This window comes from Neodiprion virginianus, chromosome 7, assembly GCF_021901495.1.
Source record: "Neodiprion virginianus isolate iyNeoVirg1 chromosome 7, iyNeoVirg1.1, whole genome shotgun sequence".
Lineage (NCBI taxonomy): Eukaryota > Metazoa > Arthropoda > Insecta > Hymenoptera > Diprionidae > Neodiprion > Neodiprion virginianus.
The window spans coordinates 8282197-8296029 of NC_060883.1; the positions used below are offsets into that span (position 1 = coordinate 8282197).

General features: G+C 35.1%; 1 protein-coding gene and 1 long non-coding RNA gene across 2 annotated transcripts in view; one reads left to right on the top strand and one right to left on the bottom strand.

The window, feature by feature from the left end:
- The first annotated feature begins 964 nt into the window (after window positions 1-964).
- The window catches only part of LOC124308426 (peroxidase), an 88064-nt gene continuing 75195 nt past the window's right edge, over window positions 965-13833 (top strand). The window contains exon 1 of the mRNA XM_046771134.1: window positions 965-1160. The gene's annotated coding sequence lies outside the window, so the exon portion shown is untranslated. The remainder of the gene's footprint in view (window positions 1161-13833) is intronic.
- Window positions 6814-7407, bottom strand: LOC124308429 (uncharacterized). Its single transcript, XR_006908985.1, has 2 exons — window positions 7254-7407; window positions 6814-6906 (listed from the first exon to the last, which is right to left on the bottom strand). It is a non-coding gene; the product is annotated as an uncharacterized LOC124308429 (long non-coding RNA).

A 13833-nucleotide genomic window follows, 5' to 3' on the forward strand; every position in this document is an offset into this window, starting at 1 on the left:
TTTTTTCAAATTTCTACACTATTGTGTATTCAAGTCATTAAAAAAGTATGTGCGCGTATGGTGATAAGGAAGAGTCTGTGTGCTATTTCAAATTTGGATTAATAATGATAGTGTACGAAAAATAAACGTGCATTTACTGCGAAATTATTCTTGAATCAAGTATAATTATTCTTGGGTCAAGAATTACACGTATTCTTGATTCAAGAATATTTTTATTGCTAATTAAAGAAAAGTTATAGGTTTTTTTGAACGATACGCTAACCTTATCCATTAATAGTTACGAGAAATATTATTAGTCTTTGCGTAATCCTTAATCCTTCATATTATTAGTCTTTCCCTAAAATCCGTTTTTTTTATGTATATTTTCTCTCCTTAATAGTGCACTATTTTCTTTTATGATCAAATAAAGTAATTTAAAAAACTGTGTATATTTTATTTATAAACTTTCAGTTCCAATGAGTTCGCTATTTTGTGAAACAAAAACGCAAATTTTAATTCAATATCGAATCTTGTTTGGGAATTAAAAGACTGTAACGTCGTATTCGACGGCGTATTGTTCAAGTGAATTCAGAATACACCAGACAAACCGACAGTCGAGTACATGTGAAAGGACGGATATATTTTTCATCAATAAGTTTCTCGAGGAATTTACTGAATAATTCAAGCACAGCTCGCGATTTCGAACACGATGTCAAGCGTGCTGCCCATGTCTTGATCATGAGCTGAGCAGTTTGGAAATTGAACACGATTAATCAGTTAATGCATAATAGGGAATGGATTGAATTGAAAAAAAAAATTATGTTACTTGGTCTTAATATACTAGAATTTATGGTTATTCGTCCAATAATGGAAATAATTCTCTTCTCTTTTCGACAATATCGATTTTATGACATCATACACCCGTGGAACTTGTAAGGTATCCTCGATCGGTCGCAGTAAAAAAGGCTACTCATATTTCTCCTCGCAGCCTTACAATCTTACGCAACGGAACCAGTCTTCTGTCGGACACGCAGTGCAACGCACCCAATCGACTCATAATACGCATTATTATAATTTTCGCCCTACTGACAGTGACAAATATCGACGACAAGAAAGAAAATTGGGTACTTCTCTTCAAATAACGCAAAAGATTTCTTCGTGAAATCAAAATAGTGTGTTTTGTGAGTAACTTTATAAATTTTTGTACTCAACATAAGTGAATTATACAGTTTTTATGCATAGGACGAATGTCATTGCTCTTATCGTAAGATGTGAATTAACTATAGACACATTTACCACTGGCTCTTGTGCAAAAGTGGTCAATTAAAATTATTAGAATCAACGTAATTTAAAATTCTATAGCAGTTGAGACAACTGCAGGCTAGTAGACAGGGTATTATTTGAAATAATCCGAAATTTCTTGGGTTTCAACATTTGAGAGATAAATTTGTAAAATTTTATACAAGACACAATACTAGCGGTTTCTTCATTGTGTGATAGTTGAATCGTAGCAATATTTTATTCCTGCAAAATAAAGATCCGAATAAATTGCTATTTCTACTATGGTTATGATACTTAAACGATATTAGTTGACGATTTATAATTACTGCCGCATCTATGGGTACATGAGACGCTTCGTCTTCACGTGAAACGTGATTATGCTAGCTGTTTTCAATACGCTTATTTTGAAAAATCTGATGAGCTGGATGAAAATTTAATGTAACTTCACGAGAATTTCTTTTATTATTACACGAGATATTTGATTTTGAGAAGCGATTAAAGCTGGAAATAATTAATGAAGTGAATTTTTGATTTAAGAAAGAATTAACCAAAATGTGTTTACAAAGATTCAACTTTCACCTACAACCTTCTAAAATCGGGACTCAAAAAGATCATTTGTTCAGCATTTATAGATGTTTACAGATTGATAAATTTCGCATTTTCGCAGTACAATCATTGTTACGTTATTCGTAGCTAGCACTTGAAGATTTTGCTGTATCAATAGAAGTTGATACACCATTAAAATGTACACAATCTCAGTTTTAAAAATCGCACTTAGAAGTTCCGATACGGTTATTATAAGCTATGCAATTACAGCTTGAAGTTGATGGCTCAAAACGTGAAAACAAGATTTCACTAAATTCGCTGCTTATGAAGGCCATTATTTTGAACATATAAACTTTCACAATTGTTTGAACCAATTGTATCTTCAAATCTATCCTTTAAACATGATGGTTTCACAGTTTAAACTAATCTATAGCAAATTTTAAGTGGCAAGTGGTGTTCTATAAAAATCATCCTAAGTCACATTATGTTTACATACATTTCCATTACGGATATCGAAAATATATTTTTGGTCCAATCTGTCAGTGCACCATTTACATTAGTTTCGAGTATTTGTTTCGAAAATTACTCTAGCTCTAAGATCAGAGCGTTGATCAATAAATGACAGATACGTGGAGTTTCATGTTACGAGTTTGGATCAAACATCTTTGCTGTAAAATAAAACCTATTCATTCGATCAGCATTGTCGGTAGCAGAAAGAAATAAAAAAAAATGATCAGAGTCACGAGTCAAAGAACTTAATTTTTCATTAATTTGCTTCATAAACATTTGCAGCAACAACTTCCTTTGGGAAGACTTTTGAAATACATATTTTCGGTGCACGGAAAAAATGTTTTCAGAACAATTTGATTCCAAGCATTTATTTCCGAACTGAAATTCTTTGCTAACTGAAATACAATGTGGATTAGAAAAGGCACATTTATAGAATGACAATGTAAGTGATATATTATCACATCCAATATTTACAATTCTAGGAATCAAAAATACTGTTTCAATGTGTCAAATTTCGCAAACATTTTTCAAATATTTGAAACAAGGCACTTCAATAGAAGCAAATACCAATTATTAAAATAAGGTGATGCTTGCTATGTACACTATATGGATGATTCACGCTCAAGTTTAAAGGATTCGGATTTTCGACTCTCGGCTTAAACTAAATTTTTTTTTTTATTTTTTGCAACATTAAAGTATGTAAAAAAGCAATTATTTGGTTTTGCACTCATTTATTTTGATTGACAAATAATTTAAAATTTCAGAAAATCAGAGGTAGTCGACTTTTCAAATATTTTGTTTTCGAAGACAACGCGGTCGAAGAAAAAAATTGCTGCAACGTTAAGTATTTGATTGCGTCCAAATTTTTTGTACAAAATACTCCGCACTACTGTCCTAAACTGTCAGGAAATATTATACGAAATCGAAAATTCCCAAAATATATTATTTTTGGTTCTAATGGTTCGTTTTGAATTAAAAAAAAAAAAAAAAAAAGACCCAGCGACATCGCCAAAATTTTCATCCCTCAATCAACATGAGGCGAATTTTCATCGACGAAAAATATCTAAATGAATATTGAGCAAATAATTTTGATGTGAAGAAAATATTAAAATCAATCCTCGTTGCCTTACGTTCTTCTTTACAAAAAGAAGAAATAGTTGGAACCTTTTTAGGAGATAAAAAATAAAACATGTTGTAGGGCGGTACATCCAAAATAAAGGAGGGTCACTTAAGGAGCGAACACATAGGGCAGGATTGAAATTCCGAGTTTCAAAATTTTCAAAAACGTCAAAATCCCCTTAATCTAATCCGCGTAAATTTTCTGTACACTGCTCCATCAATGAGTTTCACCATGGGATTTTTTGGTAATCTGGTTTGTTTATCGTCATGACATCTGTCACAATTGGACTATACTTATTCTCAAGTTATTGTGCGCGTGAAAGCATGGTACGGTGAGAAAATTTTTACTAGCAATACACTTCATAATTTTCCGTACCTAGTGTAAGTTCAAAGGATACCTTTTTATTTTCTCTCATTCTGCAGACAAAAATCACTTCTACATGTGCATATGTGTTTCAAGCATCAATAACCATTGGTTTAGAGAAAACGTCTAAACTTGTGCCAAGACGCTCTATGTCAGGTAATGATGCTTACATAAAACAATAATGATACAATTCAATTCTTTGCTAAAAATATTATTTGCAAAATGCCTGCTAAGTATAGTCAACTTCAAATTTTTTATCGTGTCACTAATTTATTATGATACGTGTTGATTTCTTTATTCTTGCAAAGAAGCTATGTATACTTGATAAGAAGAATTGATTTTTATATTTTTGGTCCGAAAAGGTATGTTTAATGGAAAATTCGGATGAAAACTGTATTGACATGAAATTCTCGTAACTCTATCCACTTTCGACATCGATTTTATTATTTCCATATAGCCCGTTATGCCGTTACCCATCATTTTTATGTGGCAACAGGTTACATAAAATAGAGCATTGTATATTCCATAAATTTTCCAAACAATAGTTATAAATCGAAGAACATATCAAACCATGAATGTTGTTGACACAATGATTCGCAAAACATATAGCATGCGTTGAGTTATACAAAAATTTCCAATCCATGTGAACTTAATGGAGGCACTCCCTATAGAATGCCAAATTTTAGCCGATATTTGAATTACTTGATTGAACGTGGAAGCTTGTGCTCGTCGATCAGCGTGTGCAGGTCGAGATACGCGTGTATCTGGAACTGACTGAAAAATTGTACATGATAACTCAATCTCGCTCTGATAATAGATGCTGTCTTTGTAAAAGGATGCTTATTACCGAGGATATAATTTTTTATAATTTGATCGCACGTCTTTCAGATATAATTTCATGTAAATTTATCTGATCATATAAGAACGTTTTTTCCCGGATAGGTACTATGGTTAAAAATAATACGAATTGACGAGGCCGAAGATCAAGGTTACACATGGCTGTACTTTTGAATTACCACCCTCCAAATTTTGAAAGAGGCAGGATACTATGTATTATGTGCTCAAATCTGCCTTTCGACCTATTAAGATGGGTTTCCACTGACCGAAAGTCTACGTCATCAAACATCCGGTTAATTAACACTTTATCTAGAAGGATATATACTAAAGAATATTGAACCGTTGCCGGCCTCAGAATATCCTGGCGAGATATCCTTAATGAAAGTACCTACGTCACCTACGTTACGAAACATCCGGATGGAATTTATACAGATATATCAGATATTGGAAACTATTTTGGTCTTTCTTGCTACACTTTGGCGGAAGTGCTCGGCTGATTACTCTAAAGGGGTGTACTTTCAGGATCTCACCTATGTCATCGAACATCCGTTTTTCTTTTCTTTTTTATTGTAAAGTTGTAAACGTCTACTATAAAAATATTTTGGTCTGCCTAAGTAAAAATGGCGTACATGCGTGGCAGACCAAATGTTCCAGTGATTTCATGCTTTCACAACTAAAGACAAAAATTTTATAAACAATTTGAAAAACTTGAATTCAAGTCGCATCCCTTCTTGCTGGCGATCCTTGGAACAAAAAATGTTAAGAACCATTCTTGTCAATAAGATGTGGCAAAATGCTACCAATCCGCGATCCGTTCATCTTTCTCCATCAGATTATGGTTGGTGTTTAAAAAATAATTAACTTACACTATTGTGGTGTAAAGGAATGCCAACACCGTTACGTGTTGGTAATGTAATTATAGATGGTAAGGAATGAAGTGAAGCTGAATTAGACGAAGATGAAGATTCAAAATGTTCTGTAGATATTTACAATTCCGATACCAACGATTAAGTAAGGCATATTAGTTTTAAATGATAATTGCACAATACTGTATTTTCTCGTTTCTCCTTGTTTATCACACATTGCATATTTTATAATACTGTTATTTTAATTTTAATACTGTAATGTATATTTTCTCCTACCTATTATTATTTCACGCTAACTTGTTATTATGGTAAACAATAAATTTCACACAACACATGATGTTCTTTTATTACTTGGATTGCATGACAATATTGCATTTATATTACATTTTGATATTGCATGATGAACAGTATTTCAATTGAAATTCTTGATAAGGCAAATAGTCCTGTAAATCTGGTCTGCCACGCATGTATGTGTGCCAGTTTTTACTTAGGCGGACCAAAGAATTTGTATAGTAGACGGCTAGAACCTTACAATAAAAAAGAAACAAAAAACCGGATGTTCGATGACGCAGGTGCGATACTGAAAATACACCTTTTTAGGGTGGTCAGCCGAGCACTTCCGCCAGGGTGAAGCAAGGCAAATCAAAATAGTTTCAAATACCTGATATTTCTGCATAAATTTCAGCCGGATGGGTCGTAACATAGGTGAAATACCTGTTTACGCCAGGTAAATTACCTTAATTAAGGATATCCCGGCAGGATATGCTTTGGCCGACCAATGGCTCAATATTCTTTAGTATATATATCCTTCCAAATAAAGTATTATGAAGTAACTAGATGTTTGATGACGTAGACTTTCGGATAGTGGGCTCCCACCCTATATTGCACTACTCACATTGTTTCTCCGCTGAAAAAACTTGAGGTAGACGCCGAAAGCTAGTATTCGCTGTGCAGGTAGTTATAAACATGTTGGAAGATAACTCTAATAAGTCATTTACTCAAGTTACCGGTTGCGTCCATATGGTCAATTATGGCACCCTGCATATAAAGAAAATATTGGCAGACGTGTAGCTTACTGATATTAAAATTCTGTGTCTAATTCTAAATCTTTTTGCGCGAGAAAACAGAATATATGGTAATTTTCAGTAAATTTTTGGTACGTTTAAGGGATCGTCTCAGTGTGACCCTCCGAAAAATCAATGATTTTCGTGAATTTTTTTTTTTTAATGTTCAAATAAACTAATCGGTCTGGTTTTTTTTTCATAAATAAATACGTTTATGAAGAATACAAAATGATTTTTTTTAAGTTTATTTATTGAGTGCATCATTGTTGTATAAATTGTTGTAATTTCACGTGAAAAAAAGGTGCTGCACGGTTTCCACAATGACGGCCGCAATTTTGATCTGAAAAAAAAATTTCAAAAAGATTATTGATCTGTAGGAAAGTCGCTATCGCGCTATGGAGGGGTTTTTTTTTCAAATTTGACAAAATGGCGGCGGTTTGAACAAAAAGTGTCGAATGTGACCCTTTTTTTCGACAGTTTTTCGTAAAAAAAATAGGAAGTTTTCAAAAAAAAAAAAAGCTTCCATAGCGCGATAAAGAATGGCGTTTAAAATGTTCTCCCGAAATTGGAACTAGATATCTTTAAAACTCTTTCTTTGAGAGTGGAAACCGTTTTGAAAAACACCATTCTGAGAAAAACGCGTTTAAAGATTGAAGTTGGAAAAGTTTATATAAATCGTTTACTTACGATCAATCGGCGATGCCAGGTCTTGGTTTTTTTCTTGGGGGTTTCTCTCGTACGTCTATCCGTGGTGGATGTCAAAAACGAACTGAAATGCTTGGACAGTTTATTCTGCAAGGTTATAGAACCTAAGCACCTTAGTACTCGCGCAGGTAGAAAACCCGTTCCATTTCTACAAGAAACGCTGTAGCGACCGTAATAATTTGAATTTCGATTTAAAAATTTGAGAGAATGTTTAGAACAGTGTATACTATACGATAATGCAAAACAAAAAAAAACAATTTTTTGAAAATTTCACACTGAGACGATCCCTTAAATATGGTTTTTGGTTTGTTTGAGACGTTTGAAGTGTTCAATAAATTTAAAAAAGTCGCCACTGTTACATCCGGTGTATTACTTGGGCGTACCTTTTTTCGAAATCACGATATAACTAGGACTCTCAATACGTGAAGTGTTTTTCAAAATTCCCTTTCAACGCTGTAACGAAAGCTACAGCCATAGATAGCATTAAAATATCGTATTGCCTAAACCGGCGAGTTCCACCCCTCCTGGCAAAAGTCACGTAGAAACCAGCAACGATCCCTAGTATAAGGTTCAACTTTGTTTCTTCTAACTGGTACCAAGAACTGAGACAAGAGACTGCTGAATTAGTATCAGCAGCGCTCAGCCTAAGAACATCTCTCTTTTTGAGACAAAATTATCATCAATAATTAGGATAAACCACTAACTTTGAAACCACCAAATTAAAATAGCTTATCTGTTAAGATGTGTGGATGAATGCGTGAGAATTATCTTAAGATACTTTTTGTCAACATCTTGCACGTGTAAGCGACGAGATTGAGAAACGTCGGAACACCATCGAAGAGCGCGAAGTAACGCTGACCGTGTAGATTTCGGCACCAGGAGGTAGCCCTTGCACTTCATTGGCTAATTACCGTTGTAACTTATTGCAACTGCAGCTCCTTGGACCCTCAGGCCCAAGAAGCCATGTCTTTCGTCTGTCAAGTCGTGAAGTGCGTGGATGTCTACCCGGATTAGCCCTCTCGAGCAAGAGTAGCGTTGGAAAATCTTAGTTGTGACCGGCCTAAAGTCTCGCGCTAATTCGTCAAAACCGAGCATTCAGTTATTCTGTTAGCTGCAAAAGACTCACTATCTTCTACGTTCCAATCTTTACTGTTTACTAAATCTCATTATTTCGCGAATAGCAATTTTCATTATATTCGATTCTCCTCAATTAAATCAAGTTCGGCCCTGATTCAAACTGAATCAGGTAATATTAAGTGCTTATAATAATAACCACCTACATTATCATCTTTAATGAATAATCGTTAGAATCATTTTCAAAATATATATATGTATATACCGTGAGTGAACCAAATTGACTTTTTCAAACAGTAGCTTTCGATAGTAGAGTATCATTCGAAATTCACAAAGCTAAGTGCCTGACGATTAAGAATTTTCGTCTCTTCAAGCACAAGTAAAAATATAATGTGTAATGTTTACATCTGAAATTCTTGCTTCGGATGAAAAGCCGCGTAAACAAGCAAAGCCGTCTAATAAATGATATGCGGATGTGCAAATCATTGTTTTACGAGAAGAATATTGTTGAAAGAATGTAAATTCGAAAATTTCGTGATTACGAAAAGTGCCTGACGTTCATCATTGTTCGGATTCATCAACCCTTCCGATCTCGAGGTGAGGCTCTCCACCAGAATTTTACGGACACCGACCTATACGACCGACGGCTCTCAATCTCGCCGAACTTCGCATCTAAAGATAAGTTAATTCGAGTAGTCTTCTTCAACATCATTCCAAATTTTGCATAACGTCTTATTTAACAAAAACAAGTGGCAAGCTTCAGTAGCCACTGTCGAACATTCAGTATTGTTTTCTGAGAATATCAATATAGGTTTTCTCATAGAGTTCCATAGCAAAATTCAGCAAGACAGAATTGGCACCTAGCTGCAGATAATAATCTTGGCTATTCAGAGGACACTCTCCTCTCTTCAGCTCGGCCCCCAAACCATATTTTTGCAGGTTCAAATCAGAGCTAAATAACGGATATGATTCTACGGATCGACCGATCCGTAGCGTAGAATTGGATTGGTAACATAAGTTACGTTTAATCTAAACAGAGAGATACCATCTTAATAATAACCGACCAGAAGCAGAAATAATAGTCGTTCAGGATAGATGTTTTTGACGAGCATTATGTTTAGTAATATACTATTCATATATCATTAACCCTTTCGGCCCGATCGGTGACTATGATCACCCAACGCCCGACGCTCGCTCTGTCCGATTGGTGACTATAGTCACCCAACGCCCGACGCTCGCTCTGTCCTAGCGGTGACTATAGTCACCCAACGCCTGACGCTCGCTCTGTACGCACGGTGTTCCGCAAGTACGGACGCTTGCCGCGACTGCTCGGTCAGCGGGGACGGCGCGACGTAGAATGCGTCCGTAGCGAAAGGGTTAAAATAACCCTACATTTTGAAAGAAGCATAAACGATTGAATTCAACTAGTTCTACAGCTTCTCTGTATTTGAATATGAATTCGTCCGTCGACGTTATCTATGTTTAAATTCAGACATTTTATGATTATACAATCTTTGGTTTTTCTTTTATATCACTGATTCATTTCATAATTAATCGTTTGAAGAATATACTTTATCTTCTACCAATCAAAATCATATTCAACCATTTATTTTGAACGATAACCTATCCCATTTCATTATAAATTAGCCTCAACCATTCAAACAACTCTCACAGACCTGTATAGGACTAGGCAACAACGTACCCACATTACTGGCTTATCGAGAGATAAGTCTTCCTCAGTTTTAATTTTTATTCATTGTCGTTACGTGGGAGCATCTTTGATTATTCATAATCATCAAACACCACCGCTCAGCACATGCTCACCCCCATGTAACACCACATTATAGGCTGCTGTCGGAATACTCGAAATGAAAAATAAGATTTTGAAATTTTCGAAAAATGCCAACGATTCGATTGGTTTGAATAATCACTAAGAATTAACAGTTGTGGAAAAAAATATAAAAAAAATAAGGAATCCTTTTTTGCTATCGGAGGATCATATAAAATCCTGAAACAAATCAAAAATGCTTCGGGCAAATCATTGGTCGAGTTGACTTGGAATGGCCCATATGTGTGTTTGTTTTCAGTTACTCTGGATTTCCATTATGGACTTTTTTTTTTTAGAGAAAAAAAAGTTATTGCAGAATCGCACATGATATTTGAAGAAAATGAAATATTTTATGATCCGATCAAATTTCACTGATTCGAGCGACGAAGGACTGCACACATCTGGATGGTACACTTGGGGACAATGAATCTGAGACAGCTAATTTTTTACACTAGAGAGTTATGTTGGCAACACAAAAAAACTTACAGCGCCATAGTCGGCTGAACGCGAAACAAACTCAATCATAATAAACATAACACAACCTGTGACCGTCGAATCTAACCTTAGAATACGTGTCAATCTAACAAGTCATTAAACTCACGAAAAAACACCCTCAATTTTTTGCGGGTAAGCCTCAAAATTTAGGGGTTCACCCTGAAAGTTGGGGATAAACCCCTCAATTTAGGGGTTCACCCCTAAAAATTAAAGGTAAACCATCATTAATGGAAGGTTTATCTCCAACAGATGGAGATTAACCCTCAACAATTGAAGGTTCATTCCCAAGTGTTGAAGGTGAACCCTCAATGTTGAAGGTGAAGCCTTTACGTTGAAGGTACACCTCCAACGTTGAAGGTAAACCCGTAACGATAAAGGTCAATTCCTAACAATTGAAGATTCAATGGCCAAAACATGAAGGTACACCTTCAACGATGCGGGTAATTCATATCTCCAAAATTTAACTGATGGTAAATGTGAGGGTGAACTATCAACATTGCGGGGATTCTCCCCTGCAACCCCAAGGGATACACCTAACTCTTCTTGAGGGTAAACTCGAAAATTTGGGTGTCAACGCGGAAATATAATATGTAAAAGATTGGCGGTGAACCCCTGATTACATTGTAGGGTAACATAACCCGTGAAATTTCCAAGGTAATTCTTATGATACTCGTTGAAGTTCTATTAAATAACATCTGAAACGATCTATCTATAGATTATTTATAGCAAAACCAATGATTTAATTTGAATTCAACTTTCGAGCAGCTCACTGGAATTAAACCATCGCATCATATAGTATAAGGAGCACTATTGATATTGTATTTGACTTACCCTGCATGTCATTATGCAACGCTCCAAAAGAATACTACTTAGTTTTTTCAGGGCTGAAATTAGAAATCATAAAATACACTATATATGGGGATTCCTACGTCAACTCGGTGAATCAAAAACATTGATCCTCTTTGATTTTCTCAGTGATTTTTTATATGATAGTTGTTGGAAATTATCTGAAAATTATCGAATCTGAATATTTTATATATTTTCATATAGTGTATATACATTGTACATGTACGCGTAACTCTTCATTATAATATAATTATAAATGGAATGCATTGGGTATAGATAATTCTTCATGGCTATATGAATCATACGTACGTTAAATTTTATTAACTATTATTTTTCTACGTGTGAATACATTTTACCCTCCTTCTATATTAAACGCGAATTCGTATAGATATACAAGAATTTAATAATGTTAATATATAATTTTCGTGGCATTCAGTGACAAAAATGAATATCCAAATTCATATATAATAAATGTATATGATTGCCTCAAGATATCAAATGAGAAATAACCAGACAACTTCTTGATTAGTCAGTTTCTATTGTATTTACTAATGGTGTGCGATGCACTTTTGTAATACCGTTACATCTATAACCCCAATAAAATGACATAATAAGCTCTTGACTCGAGAATTCTTTCAAAGTGAATCCTCGATTGGGAGGTTCACCCTCAACTTGGAGGTAAACCCTCACTTAAGAGGTAAGCCCTCAACTTGGGAGTAAACCTTCGACTTGGGAGTAAACCTTCGACTTTGAGGTGAACTCTGAATCAAGGGGTACGAATTTACCCGTTAGAGGTTGAGGGTTATTTTGGGGGTTGTGTTGGGGTCAAAATTGGGGGTTTTTCCGTAAGGGTATCCTCGCGGTATTTTAATGGATTGAGTGTATTTAATTGGGGATTATCCGTTGAATCGATTTTTGGAAAATCTAACTATTTATTTACACGTTGGATATAAGATATTTGGTTACAAGATTCCAAGTTGTATAACTCGTTGTTCATATATTTAAATCGGTATTGTAATGATGTTCATATTATCTGTTAGTTAGTTTGTTGAAGTTGTCAGAGTGCGAAATAGTTATTTGTCAGACGGATCAATGAGTAGTTGACTTAATGGTCAATTAGGTTGAGATATTTGGTCAAGACTTGAGATTGTTGTCCTTTTGGTTGACTATCGAAGAAGGAATTTGGAGGATTTACGGATATGTGGAGGGTGTAGGAGCTTGTTGATTCGTTTATTTTTCACATTGGTCGATTATTGTAATTGGTGGGAATTTGGAATTGGTCAAGAACTTGTACCGGAAGTATTTGTGATAGGAGTGAAAATCTTTTATGTAGGATGGAAGTGGCAGCATGCAGGTATGTCTTAAACTTGAACAATACGCGACTCTTTTGCATCTTCGCGTACCTGAAGTCCAGACAGGGTCCACCTCTGGCAGCCAAGTTCTGTAAACGGGTAAAACCCGAGAATAATTAAGAAGTAAAAAACCCACGCTGGAAGTCTTGTACGACTGACTCTTTACTTATTTAGTCATTGTTCGATATTTCTTTATTGTTTAGGGTCGTAGTTCCTTCAGCGCAGCATTACCTTGCCATGTGTGGGACTTTTGCCTTTTCTATATGGCTTGACCTGACTTGTGATTTATCTTCCACGGAAGTACCAACCGTAAAACAATATATAGATTAAGAAAAGACTATTTGTATTAAAGAAATTGTGTTGATACATAACAAGTAGGATGGATTATGCCTGATACTTACAGCTAAGAGCGTTCTGAAATCACAATAAGACCTATTGATCTATGCATGGAATAGGCTATCTTGTACACAGGATAAGGTTCTCGGCTAGTGGCTGGTGTATTGATCTAAAGGAACAAGATACCAATGATGTTAGAGATTTGAATTTCAGTGGTGTTTCAATAAGTAGTATTTTGAAGATGAGGTACTATGGCTATGTAGTTCATAGGAGAACTACCATAATTCCCTCTGCTTTGTCTAGTTGTATTTTTCTTAATGTTTTGAATATCATTGAAAAAGTTGGTAGTGCATGAAAACATCAGTCCTCACACGGGATAGTAAATGGATCCATTATTTAAGCATCTGGGTCTTCATGCCCTGAGTAGAAGAGTTTTGTTTTTGTATTGTTTCCTAATGTAAACAAGTCGATTGATGCAGCGACGAAGTTATTAGTGATTGCTTTCTAAGCCCAGCCTGGTAGTTTCCTTTCGGTGTCTATTTTTAAACGTCGGCATTTTCTGTCTACGTCTACGGTTTCACCTGAACGTAATGAAGCGTAAACCCATATTTATTTTGATTCGCACTATTGC